Consider the following 14,257-nt stretch of genomic DNA (forward strand, 5'->3'; position numbering starts at 1 on the left):
ATTTTTTGTTTTTTTTTTGACGAAGTAGAACTAGAAACGCAGTAAAATATTAGATTGAAATTGACTCCAGAAATTAAACAGAATGCATAATTTATTTTTGATTTAGTTTATATGTGCGTGGAAGCCATGGTTTTATATTAATGTGATATTGCAGTGAAGAGGTGCTGCAATAAGTCTTTGTGTTATGTTAAGTGTCTTTTTTGATGTAATTCCCCCACCTCTCTATAACACACATACACACACGCACAAAGCCCATTGGTGTTTGCCGGGTGCCTGAGTTTTGTGAATAGAAAGTAAATAAGGGCTCGGCTCGGCAGCGCGTCGTCATTTAAGAGCAAGCGGCAGAGGGAGAGGGTTCCCCGGCGCAGAGCGGGGGGAGACAATTCCCGGCCGCCCTGCCGCCGCCGCCGCCTCCTCCCACTCTCGCACCGGAGCGGAGCCGCTCCGCTCAGTCTGGCGTTCAGACTGACAAGGGGGAAGAAGAGGAGGACAGCGGCGGTCCCTGTCACTCTGCAGCCGGTGAGTACCAATACTGCAGCAAGCCATGGCAGAGTGCTACCCCGTTCCGCTCTCTCTCTCTTCCCCCCTTTCCATTGTTGGCCACGGCCAAGGTAGCGAAAGCGGAGCCGGTTCCGTGTAATTCTCCTCGGGATCTGCAGCTGCCATTAAGCCGGCGTAGTGAGTGAAGGAGTGGGGGAAGAAGATAAGCCTGACCGCGCCAATATGTGGTGTTTCTTGCGATGTCCCTGCCGATAAACACCATACTATGGCGGTTCAGCTTCCAACCGTATACAAGTAGTGCAGTGCCTATAGGGGTTCAGTGCGCCTTGTATCCTCGTCCAACTATCTTTTTTTAGCGGAATTTAGCAGAGAAACATTATGACCCAAGGAATAAATTGCGTCACTTTTTGCTGAATGGAAAAGTGGAAGCCGGTTTTTATTTTTTAAATGTTGAAGTTTGCATATGTTCTGGATTTTTGGGGAGGAATTATCCAGAAGCTTCATTCTCAGGGCAGAACGACCCAGTCCTACAATATTGAGTATATGAGCCTTGTATAAATGTGTGTATGTACGTGTGTGTTATTCTGGCAAATCCACAGGGCAGTGTAATAGCTTGCATCGTTTTTTTTTCCCCAAGAAAATCGCATTATTCTGACTCGCCTGCAAAAAAAAAACAAGTTAAAAGGGTTGCACAAAAGTTGTTTTGACAAATTTGTGTTCTCAAAGGAATTGTAGGTCAGAGCTTGTTAAAACACATTCACAGCACATGTATTCTCCACAGCTACTCTCTCTCAATTTGAGACAATGTGTAGATTTTATTTGGAGGGAACATACTCTTAAGTACAGTTGCTGTGTTACATTGTAGCTAATGGGATAGGATGGATGTGTACATCAAGTTATGGTGTTCAAATGACCAGTTTCCTTCCAATCATAAACAGTAGGGAAAAAAAGTTCAGTATTGGAAAGATTGGCCCAAATGCTTCAACTCATTCAACAGAGCATCCATTCGCCAGGCACCAATTCCTCAGAAGGAGAATCCCATTTTTTTAAATGTTAGTTCCTTCAAATATTTATGCTCTTGTATCTGAGCCCATTTTCTTAACTCTTTTTGTAACTGAGGCCTAGCTAGAGGTTTAGCACAGTTTGGTATTTTATATATATACCTCAGATTATAAAGTCGATGCACTTTTTTTGAAAAGAAATATTAGAATTTAGTTATTAACATAAGTTAATACACAACTATTTACTTTGGCATTTGTATCTTCTTACCAAATCAATAGCACCCTGAAAACATCATAATTTTTAAAGCCTCTATCTAAAACTCTTCATAGAATCCTAGTCCATTACAGCACAGAAACAAGCCCTTCAGACCAACTGGCCCTGGCTGACCAAGATGGTTACATCTGGCTACATTTGACCAATCTGTTTCCTATCCATGTGCCTGTCTAACTGTTTTTAACATGTTTTTATTGAACCTGTCTCAACCATTTCCTGTGGCAGGTCAGTCCTCATACAGTACTTACTTTGTGTGTGTGTGTCTGTCTTTTTTTTAAAGTTGTCTTTCAAGTTTCTATGCAATCTCTCCTCTTACCTTAACCTATGCTCTTTAGTTCAGAAGACTGTGTGAATTCACCCAATCTGCTCCTCATAATTTCATATTGTCTATAAAATCACCTCTTTTCCTAAGCTCCAAGAAAAATAAGGTCCATCTTGTCCAATCTCTCCCCATAACACAGTCTCTCAAGTCCTATTAACACCTTTGTAAACAGGAGAGATTGTGAAGATGTTGGATAACTAGAGCAACACACAAAATGCTGGAGAAACTCCACAGGTCAAGCAGCATCTATGGAGATGAATATGGAGTCCCGATGAAGGGTCTTGGCTTTAAATGACAATTCTTACTCCTCTTCATAGACAACACCCTTGTAAATCCTTTCTTCACATTTTTTCAGTAGCGAGGTGACTAAAGCTGGACACAATACTCTGAATGAGGCCTCATTGGCTTCTTGTATGAGTGCACTTTGACCTCACAACATTTTTACTAAGTGCCCTGACTGGTGAAGGCCAGCGTGCCAAAAGTTTTCTTTACCACCCCGTCTCCCTCTGTTTAGGGCACCATCATTCATTGTGGAAAGTCCTACCTGCATTTGGCCCCTAGTTGATCAAGATCCCCTATAATTTTGATGACCTTTATCATCGATTTTTAGTGTCATCTGTGAATTAATTTTGTTCTTTTCCTCTTTAACACAGAGGTTTTTTTTGATGATCTATCAAATTTAGTAATAAATTGGGGGTAATTTTTATTGAATGATACAAAACAAAATTAAGACAATTTAACACGTTTTCCCTATTCTGACTCTTCTCCAGGTGGTGTTATTCCACTGCTCTTTTCCTGCCCAAGAAATGTTCTCTAAGTATTCATCCAAATTGATTTTGAGAGTTACTATTGAATTCTGTGTCCATCTTTTCCTCCTCGTTGGCAGCTCCTTGGATGGAAGATGACTGACTTCCATTTTGATTTTGTGGGTTCCAGACTGACTAATGAGGTGAATGTAGGAACTGAAGGTTCTTTTGCAGATGGGGCAGCAGGTGCCTGATGAGGCATTTGGGTGGGTAGCACTGTGGACCGCTCCTTTTGCCTGTTGCATGCGTTTTCTGTCTGCTTCTAGTACATGAAGTTGAGGTTCAAGTGACATCTTCAATGCTTTTTCTCGATTATGTGCCAGGGATTCGCAAGAATCGGTGGTGACTTATTCAAAGGACGTACTTAGGTCTGTATGTATGTCTGTCTGATAATCCTTTCCCATGACAGGATTTAGAATAGAGTCTGTTGCAGGGTTCTGATATGCCGGGGGGGTAGGGTAGTTTACAAGCAATGTGGTCCACTCATTGTAGTCGGTGCAGAGCAACTGGTGCCTCAATGCCAGGGGTGATGGCCTGCGAGAGAATGTTGATGCGGACTTGCCAATCTTTTTGGTGAAACTTTCGGGTTGTTGTGAGGAAATGTCTAATACCAGAAGCCGTACATTGAAGGTGAGAGGGGTAGGTTCAAAGGGGATGTGAGGGGTAAGTTTTTTTTTAACATGGAGAGTGGAGGATGCCTGGAATGTGCCTCCTGCTATGGTGCCAGACACATGTACATTAGAGGCTTTTAAGAGGTGGTTAGATAGGCAAGTGATCGTGAGGAAGATGGAGGAATATGGACATTGTGTAGATGGGAGGGATTAATTTTTAGGGGTTTTCCAATATACCTTTTTAGGTGGTTCAGCACAGCATTGCGGACCAAAGGTCCTGTTCCTGTGCTGTAACGTTTTATGTTCTGTGTGAAGTGTTGATGGTGTGTACAGACTTCAGGTGCCTGGCCCAAGTAGACCAAGTCAGGGTAGCGTAGCGACTAACATAATGCTTTACAGTGCCAGCGATCAGGATTCAATTCCCAATGCTGTCTGTGAGACCCCTGTGACTGCATGGGTTTCCTCTGGTTGCCCGGGTTTCCTTCTACAGTCCAAAAACATAGACGTTAGTAAGTTGTGGGCTTGTTATGTTGGCAGCAGAAACACGGGGTTGCTTGCAGCCTGTCCACAGAACACCCTTGGATTGTGTTGGCTGTTGTTGCAAATGATACGTTTTACTGCAAGTTGAGAGATGTAAAGCTCATCTTTATCTCAGAAGTGCAGGGTGCAACCACGCACTTGAGTTTGTAGCACGTGTTTCTGTCACTCATTCAGGCACCATATCCCAGATCTAAACAACTTGTGTTGTATTTGCCTTGTTTTATGATAACTCTGTTTCCTACCATCACCAAAACACCTGCACTTAAAGATTTCCCCTTGTTTAGTCCCTCAAAATCCTTCTTGTCTTTACAACCTTTGGAAAATTCCCTTTAATTACTGTTCCTATGAATATTACTCCTTATCTCTCTGTGGTTCCACTTGCATACTAAAGCTTGGATACTCTTCCTTGTTACTCAGAATTGAGCACAAGACTTGCATTAGATCTGACAGGTGAATTACAACAACAAGTTATAATTGAATTGTAATTTACCAGACATTGGTTGAGGAACTGCTTTGCTCTGTGTTCAACAGGGAGGATTTGCCTGTGACCAAATGTTTTAATTTCACTGCCCATTCCCATTCCAAATGTGTTGATCCGAGGACACTCTCAAGTTGGAGGTGCAGGACCTCGTAGTCTGTATGGGTGGCCTCCAACCTGATGGCATGAACATCGATTTCTCTAACTTCCAGCCATTTTCCCCCCTCATCTTTTGCTTTTTTTTCCTATCCCCACTCTGGCTCTCCTCTTAACCCTACCCCCCCCCCCCAACTCTGGACTTCTCCGTACCTACCCATCACCTTCCCCTGGTGTCTCTCATTCCCTTTCTCCCCTGATCAACTCTCCAATCAGATTCCTCCTTCAGTCATAGAAACATAGAAAACCTACAGCATAATACAGGCCCTTCGGCCCATAATGCTATGCTGAACATGTACCCTTTCCATCTATCACTTCCCAGTTTCTCTTTTCATCCTATGTGGTCCGCCCACCTGGCTTCACCGATCACGTTCTTGCTTGTACTTCATTTCCACCCCACACCCCCACCTTCTTAATTTGGCTTCTTCCTTTCCAGTCCTGAAGACGGGTTCAGATTCAAACATCGACTGTTTATTTCTTTCCATGGATGCTGCCTGACCCGCTGAGTTCTGCCAGCGTTTTGGATTTCCAGCATCTGCAGAACCCCTTGTGTTTATAGTATGGCATTTTCTTGCCTTTTGTGCTTCCTGTTTACAACATCAAGAATCCTGTCCTCTTGCCTATTTGTTGACTCACCTTCCACCTTTTAAAGTCTGGTGCCATTTGAGGCCTCAATGGTGCCTCTACAAGACTCACATTTATGACGAAAACTATAGCAATTACATTTTTATTGTAAATCTGTTCCTTTTATCTTAACATCCACAGAGTTAGAGACAGTCCACTTACTGACAACTTCACTAGATATACTATGGATGTGCATTACGTTCTGGCAAGGCCAGTGATGCCTACACCTTCTATATGACTAGAAACAAAAGCCTTGTAACTATAAGTTCTGCTACAAGCATCTGCAGATGCTAGAAATCTAAAGCAGCACCTACAAAATGCCGGAGGAGTTCAGCAGGTCAGGCAGCGTCAATGGAAAAAAGTAAGCAGTTGTACATACACAAAAATCCAACTGCAGATGCTGTGGATCAAAGAATGCGTACACAACGCTGGAAGAACTCAGCAGGCCAGGCAGCATCCGTGAGAAAAGAGTGTTTTGGGTGGAGACCCTTCTTCAGGACTGAGAAGGAAGGGGGAAGATGTCAGAACAAAAAGTGCGGAGAAGAAAAAGGGACTGGCTGGAAGTTGATAGGTGAAGCCAGGTGGTCGGGAGAAGTCAAGGGCTGGAGAAGTAGGAATCTGATAGGAGAGGAAAGTGGACCATAGGAGTAAGGAGAGGAGGAGGGCACCCACCCAGGGGGAAGTAATAGGCAAGTGAGGAGGAGTAAAAAGTCAGAGTGGGGAAAAGAGGAAGGGGTGGGATATTGTTCACCGGAAGGAGAAATCAATATTCATGTCATCAGGTTGGAGGGTAACCAGGAGGAAAATAAAGTGTTGCCCTTCCCTGAGAGTGGCCTCCCCTTTTGACATGTAGTCCCCTAAACAGGCTGAAAGTTAAAATCATTCATTGGAGTTCTGCAGCATAGAAACAACCCCTGTGCCCCTTTGCTATCCCTTTCCCTTTCTCTCAATTCCTCTGCCTCCGCTGCATCTGCTCTCAGGATGAGGCCTTTCATTCTAGGACAAAGGAGATGTCTTCCTTTTTTAAAGAAAGGGGTTTCTCATCATCCACTATCAACTCTGCCCTCCATTGCGTCTCCCACATTTCATGCACCTCTGCCCTCACCCCATCCCGCCCGCGAGCCCACCAGGGGTAGAGTCCCCCTGGTCCTCACCTATCACCTTACCAGCCTACAGATCCAACGTATAATCCTCCGTAACTTTCGCCACCTCCTATGGGATCCCACCACCAGACACATCTTCCCCAACCCCCAACTCTCGGCTTTCCGCAGGGATCGCTCTCTACGTGACTCCCTTGTCCATCCCTCCCCACCGACCTCCCTCCAGGCACTCATCCCTGCAAACGGAAGAAGTGCTACACCTGCCCCCACACTTCTTCCCTCACCACCATCCCAGGCCCCAGGCAGTCCTTTCAGGTGAGGCACCAGTTCACCTGTGAGTCATCTGTGGTGATATACTGTATCCGGTGCTCCCAATGTGGCCATTTATACATTGGGGAGACCCATTCCATGCTACTTCACTTCTGATGAAGGGTTTCGGCCTGAAACGCTGTCACTACCTCCTCCCATAGATGCTGTCTGGCCTGCTGAGATCTGCCAGCATTTTGTGTTTTTATTTATTTCCAACATCTGCAGATTCACTCATGTTCCCTGTGTCCCAACTTGTCCAAGCTGCCATCCTTAGCTAGTTCTACCTGCCTGCATTTAGGTCACATCTTCCCAAACCTTTCCTATTCATGAGCCTGTCTTTAAGCATTGTAATTGCACCTGAAATCCAGTTTATAATCAACTGACATATGTCATGAAATTTGTAGTTTTACAGCAGCAGTACAGTGTAATATGTCAATATACTATAAATTACAATATGAAATGTATACAATCAATATGTAGTGCAGAAGGAGAGCAAAGATAGCGAGGTAGTCTTCATGGACTGTTCAGAAATCTGATGGCAGAGGAGAAGAAGCTGTTTCTAAAACCTTGAGTGTGATTAGTCTGTGTACCTCTCCCTGGTGGTTGTAATGAGACGAGGGTATGTCCTGGTTGATGAGGGTCCTTCCTAATGGATGCCGCCTTCTTGAGGAATCTTGTCATTGATGGTGAGGAGACTAGTACCCATGATGGACCTAGATGAGTTTACAACCCTCTGCAGTATTTCCAACCCTGTGCAGTGGCTCCTCTGTACCCTATTGCAATGCCGTCAATAAAAATGCTCTTCATGTTACATCTGTAGCAATTTGCTAGACTCTTTGGTAACATATCAGATCTCCTACAACTCCTAATGAACTATAAGTGCTGTTGTGCCTTCTTCATCAATATGTTGAGCACAGGATAGATCTTCAGAGGTGTTGACACCCAGGAACTTGAACAGGTCTCCGTTCCACTGTTGACCTTTCATTGAGGACTGTTGAATGTTCTCTTAACTTTGCCTTCCTGAAGTGCCTCTACCGCTCCCGATGCACACCATCTTCTGTGTGCAAAAGTGTTCCTCTCGGGTCCTCTTCAGTTCTGATCCCCTCTTTTTAAATCTAAAATATAGTGTTAGGCACCCCTGGGGGGAAGACTGTGGCTATCCCCCCTTGTCTATGCCTTTCATGTTTTGCAAACCTCTCTAAAGTCGCCCTTCAGCCAATTTCACTCCAGAAAGAACTGTTCCAGTCTCATATAACCCAAGGTGTCCTGACCCAGCAACATTGTTGTGAGTCGTTTCTGCATCCCTCACAAACTTAATCACTTCCTTCTATAGCACAGTGATTAGAACTGCACTTAATGTTCCTGGTGCAGCCTCGCTAACATGCTGTTCAACTGTAATGTGAACAAAACAGTTCTGGTCAGCAGCTTGATGGGCAGAATGACCCTATTACTTGTGTTCTTAAAATGTCAATGTGTCTGCTTTATGCAGACACCAAGAAGCGTGTTACCTATTTCCAGGAATGTGTTATGCAGAGGGTGCTGGGGTGGAGATATGTCCCTATGAAAGGAGGTGTAAGGTGCTCCTTCCCTCTGCTAGCCTGTAGGCCACCCTCAGGCAAGGTAATAGCAGCTGTTTAGTACCCCTGATCAGGGTCTCATGATGCCATGAGAACAGGTGGTGGATGGTCCTATGAGCAGCTGGTGCATATCACAAGTCCAGGTTATGCAACCACTGACACTAGGCAGACAATCTCTGAAGAATATTGATGATGGCTGGGGTAACCCACATTGTAACAACACTGCCCAGAAGAAGAAAATGGCAAACCACTTCTGTAGAAAAATTTGCCAAGAACAGAAATGGTCATGGAAAGACCACAATTGCTCATGTCAGGCATATAAACGATATAAACTTAAGTTAGGCAGAGTGGAGCACTGTTGAAGTTTGCAAGCATTGCAGATGTGGTGGACAGTGGGAAGAGATTATCTAAGATGACAACAGGATCTAGGTCAACTGGGACTGCGCGCAAGGGAATGGCGGGTGGAATTTAACTCGAATGAATGAAAAATGATGTATTTTAGGAAACTAAACTAAGGCAGGATTTGCATAGTCCAGTCCTCTTTATCCTAATGTAATGCAGCACTTCCTTGCAGTATTGTCAAAATGTCATAGAGTGTTTACAGGCCCATTGACCCATCTAGTCCATGCCATGTATTATTCTGTCTGTTCCCATTGCCCTGCACCTAGACCATAGCCCTCCATAGCTCTCAAACTTCTCTTACACGTTGAACTGGAGCCCACATCCACCACTTCCACTGGCAGCTCATTCCACATTCTCATCACCTTCTGAGTGCTAAATTCCCCTTTGGGTTCCTCTTTGTATTTCAGCTTTCACCCTCATCCTATAATAATTCAAATCGCACCCAACCTCAGGAGAAAAAGCCCGCTTAGATTTTTATACCTCTATCAAATCTACCCCCATCCTCTCATTGATACTAAAATGTATGTAGACAGTAAAGATGATCAGAAACTGCAGCAGGATCCTGATCGGCTAGATATGCAGGCTGAATGATGTTCAATTTAGACCTTGGAAAGTTGAACTGTTGTGGGACTCGTACAAGAACCTAGGAATACAGGTATATAGTTCACTGAAAGTGGCTTGGTATGTAAACAAGTTGGTGAAAAAGCATTTGGCATGCTAGTCTTCATCAGTAAGGGTACTGAGTTTAGGAGTTGGGATAGCCAGACTAATTCCCAGGGCAGAAATGGGTGATATGAGTGGGCATAATTTTAAGATGATTGGGGGAAAAGTATTGGGGTGGTGGGGTTGGATATCAGAAGTAATTTTTTTTTAAACAAAGTAGTGGGTGTGCGGAACATGCTGCCATGAGTGCTGGTGGGGGCAGCTACATTAGAGTTATGTAAGGGACTCATAGATGATAGAATAATGGAGGGCTATGTGGGAAGGGAGGACTAGATTGCTCTTACAGTAGAAGTTGGCGCAATATTGTGGGCCGAAGGGCCTCCACTGAGCTGTAACCTTCCATGTTCTATTGTGTTGAAGTGATCGAGAAATTAGAGAGACCCTACTCTGAGTATCGTGTGATGACATGGTCATTCTCTTGTAGGAAAGAAGCCAGTAAACTGGAAAGAGTGCAGGGAGTATTGACGGGAATGCTTCTAGGACTTGAGTTGTAGGAAGAGGTTGTACAAACTTGGACTTTATTCCTTGGAATGCAGGAGATGGACAGGGGGCCAAGGAGTACAGATAGGGTGAATGCATGTAGTCTGTCTTTTCCCCAGAGGGGGAAGAACTGAAAACAAGAGGTTTATGGTAAGACATGGTGGATTTAAAAGGGACTTGAAGAGTAACTACTTCATGCGGAGAAGTGGTGCGTCTGTGGAATGAACTGCCTGAGGAAGTTGCTGAGGCAGGTCCAATAGCAACTTTTAAAAGTCTTTTGGATAAATACAAGGTGAGGATTTTAGAGGATACAGTGTAAATGCAGGCAAGTGGGTCAAGCTTGATGGACAGTATGGACAAGTTGGGCCAAAAGGCCTGTTTCTGCGCTGTATTATTCAACTCTATGTAAATATAATTACACTGACTCCATATTCCAGCACCAGTGTCTCAGGTTCCATTCTGCCACTGTCTGTAATGAGTTTGTTCTCACCATAACCACCTGGGTTTCCTCCAGGTGCTCTGGTTTCCTCCCACATTCCAACGACATATGGTTTATATATTAATTAGTTACATGGATGTAACTGGGTGGTGAATCTATGGAATTCATTGCCATGGGCAGCTGTGGAGGCCAAATCATTGAATATATTTAAAGTGGCAGTTGATAGGTTATTAATTAGTAAGAAAGTCAAAAGTACAGGAAGAAGGCAGGAGAATGGGGTTAAGAGTGATGATAAATCAGACATGATGGAATGCGGAGCAGACTAGATTAGCCAAATGGCCTCATTTCTTCTCTTATGTCTTGTTGTCTGTAACTGTTCAAGGCAAATGCATGCATGGTGTGGGGCTGGCCAAATTAAATATAATTAAATATAATGCTGTTGTAAATTTCTGTATCATTTGCAGTGTAGGACAGTGTTCTGTTTGCTTTCTTAATTAGTCGCTGTAACAGCCTGCTAATATTTTGTTTATTATACAAGGTCACCAGATTTTTTTTCTCTGAACATAAGCATTCATCTTAGGCTTGCATCGTATGCAGGTGAGTAACGTACACAAAATGCTGCAGTAACTTAAGGAATGCAAAGGAACTCGAGGCCTGTTGGAAATCTGCCTACTGTTGAAGAAGTTTGAAGAGTTCCTCAAGCATTTTGTGTGTGTGTGTGTGTGTTTGTGTCACTCTGGATTTACAGCATTTGCAGGATCTCCTGTGTTTACCATATAAGTAATCTGCTTTTCTGTTTTGCCTAAACCTCACATTTTCCCACATAATGCTCCAGCAGTTCGGCTGTACTTCAGTGCATGAAAGAAGGAATTGTCAGACTTCCCAATGGCATCTTGTTGAATGAGGGAAGATAAAACATGCAGATAAGCTACTACAATTGATTTTGTGAAATGGTGGAACAGATCATCTGTTGAGCAGTAAGAAGAAGCAAAAATCGCATGAATAGTTTATGCACTCATTTAGCTTTTCCAAGGAAACTCAAGGACCTACAAAACATAAGCCTGACTTTCAGGCCTAAAGCAAAAATCTTTGCAAATACACACAAGATTACCAAATCCAAATAAAACAGATCATCAGATCTCCCTCCCAAACACAAGCACAGTTGTATAATCTTGTCTGACAGCACGATAGCATAGGAGTATAACAGTAGCCTGTGAGTACTGCAAACACTTTACAGTGCCAGCAATCACTGATTGGAATTCACTTCTGCTGTCTAAGGAGTTTGTTCATTCCACAGTGACCATGTGGGTTTCCTCTGGGTGCTCTGGTTTCCTCCCGCATTCCAAAGACTGGTGGATAATGTTACTGTGTTATGGGCGTGATATGTTGGCGCTGAAGCATGGTGACACTCACAGGTTACCCAGAAAATCCTCGCTGACTGGATTTGAAGCAAACTATGCATTTCACTGTATGTTTGGATGTATGTGTGACAAAAAAAGCTAGCCTTTCTATCTTTCTTTCTTTCTTTTCCAGCATCCGTTAGAAGAAGAACCAACATCTCTCGCCTTTCTGAATGTACCCCATATTTCCATCAGTCCTGCTTAAACCTTCCTCAAAGTTCAAAGTAAAATTTATTATCCGAGTACATACATGACACTGCACACAACCCTGAGGTTCTTTTTACTGAAGGCATGCTCAGCAAATCTATGGACTAGCAATTATAAGCAGGATCAGTGAAAGAGCAAGAACATTGAAGACAACAAACTCTGCAACTGCAAATATAAATAAATAGCAATAAATAATGAAAGTCCTTAATTGAAATGATCGGTTGTGGGAACATTTCAATAGATGAGTGTAGTTTATCCTCTTTTGTTCAGAAGCCTGATGATTGAGGGGTAGTAGCTGTTCTTGAACCTGGTGGTGCAAGTCCTGAGGCTCCTGCACGTTCTACCTAATGGCAGCAGCGAGAAAAGAGCATGGCCTGGATGGTGAGGATCTTTGATGGATGCTGCTTTCCTACGACAGTGTTTCATGTAGATGTGCTCAGTGGTTGGGAGGGCTTTACCTGTGATGTACTGGGCTGGATCCACTACCTTTTGTCAGATTTTCCATTCAAAGGCATTGGTGTTCCCATACCAGTCCATAATGCAGCTAGTCAATGCACAGATATAGAATTTTGTCAAGGTTTTTGAAGACATGCCGAATTTCTGCAGACTCCTGAGGAAATATGCTTGTGTTAAGCTCGCATTTGAATGGAGGGTTACTGAAAGAGAGAATTCTATTCTTAAAAAAAACTAATTTTCTACATTTCCATGACATTTGAGCTGTTGACTCTACCTGCCACTTGGGTGACAGAGTAGCGTATTGGTTAGTGTAATGCTATTACAGTATCAGAGACTCAGGTTCAGTTTTGCCACTGTCTTAAAAGAGTGTGGCTATTTGCAGGGTTTCCTCCGGGGTGCTCCAGTTTCCCCTCTTATTCCAAGGATGTACAGGCTGGCAGATTAATTGCTCAAAGTTCAAGCTTAAAGTTGATTTATTATTAAAGTATGGCTATGTCACCATATATAACCTTGAGATTAATTTACTCGTGGGCATGCTCAATATGTCCATAGTAATAGAATCAATGAAAGACCGTGCCAATTTGGGTGTTCAACCAGTGTGCAAAAGACGACAAACTGTGCAAATGCAAAGAGTACTAATAATAAATGAGCCATAAACATTAAGAACATGAGATAAGGAGGCCTTGAAAGTGAGTCCATGGGTTGTAGGAGCAGTTCAATGCTGGGGCGAGTGAAGTTATTCCCTTTGATTCAAGAGCCTGATGGTTGAGGGGTAATAATTGTTCCTGAACCTGGTGGTGTGAGTCCTGAGGCTCCTGTGCCACCTTCCTGATGGCAGTAGTGAGAAGAGAACATGTCCTGGGTGGTGGGATGATTTTGCTTTTCTGCAAAAGCGCTCTGTGTTGATGTGCTAAATGGTGGGGAGAGCTTTACCCATGGTCACGTCACTGTAGTTGGGTAATATGGACTCATTGGGATGGACAGGTCTGCTAACCTTCCAAATAAATAAATAGTATCACCCTTATTCTAAACAAGTCTGCTCCAATTATGCAGTATTTTTCACATAATTGTTATTAAATTTCCTTTGTAAGACTTTTATAATTAGTAAAAAGCAATACGATGGAAGAACAATTCGAGAGAAGTCCATCAATGGGAACATAATGGCATATTATACTGAGAGTCAAGTGTTTTTTGTTTTTGGAGATGACCTCTGTAAGGTGAACAAGAATCAATATTTAATCCATTTGTGGTTATTCTATTATATTAACATTTATTGTTAAAAGAATGCTGCAATTTAAAACTATTGAAACTATTTGTGACCTTAGCTGTTTCTAAGATAAAATTCTATAGCCCTCAATACTTGGAGGCTGGATATAATTTTGTTTTTATAGCTGCTGTATAGAAAAACAAAATTCATTCAGACCAAAGCCAGTATATGGCAAGTTGTGTTAAGATAGATATGAGCGCACCAGGGCAGTACTTCATTGCAGGTGTGTTTCTCAGCAGAAGCCTCATTTTGCAATGTGGATTCTACAGTCTGTAATATTATAACGGTAGTGTAGTGGTTAGCACAACGCTTTACATTACAGGTGTCTCGAGTTCAATTCCTGTTGCTTGTGCATTCTCACCATGACCATGTAGGTTTCCTCCAGGTTCTCTGGTTTTTTCCCCCATATCCAAAGACCTACTGGTTGGTAGGTTAATTGGTCATTGTAAAACGTTCCATGATTAGGCTAGGTTTAAATCTGGGGATTGCCGGGTGGGGTCGGAAGGGTCTATTGCGTGTTGTATCTCAATAAATAAATAAACACTGGAAAAACTAGAGACTAATTCCATTCTACAATACTTGCT

General features: G+C 43.1%; 1 protein-coding gene across 1 annotated transcript in view; it reads left to right on the plus strand.

Annotated features, from left to right (window-relative positions):
- The first annotated feature begins 245 nt into the window (after nt 1-245).
- Nucleotides 246-14,257, plus strand: part of LOC132401727 (volume-regulated anion channel subunit LRRC8D-like) — a 132,977-nt gene continuing 118,965 nt past the window's right edge. Inside the window, exon 1 of the mRNA XM_059983853.1 lies at nt 246-519. The gene's annotated coding sequence lies outside the window, so the exon portion shown is untranslated. The remainder of the gene's footprint in view (nt 520-14,257) is intronic.

Source organism: Hypanus sabinus, chromosome 11 (assembly GCF_030144855.1).
Source record: "Hypanus sabinus isolate sHypSab1 chromosome 11, sHypSab1.hap1, whole genome shotgun sequence".
Taxonomy (NCBI): Eukaryota; Metazoa; Chordata; class Chondrichthyes; order Myliobatiformes; family Dasyatidae; genus Hypanus; species Hypanus sabinus.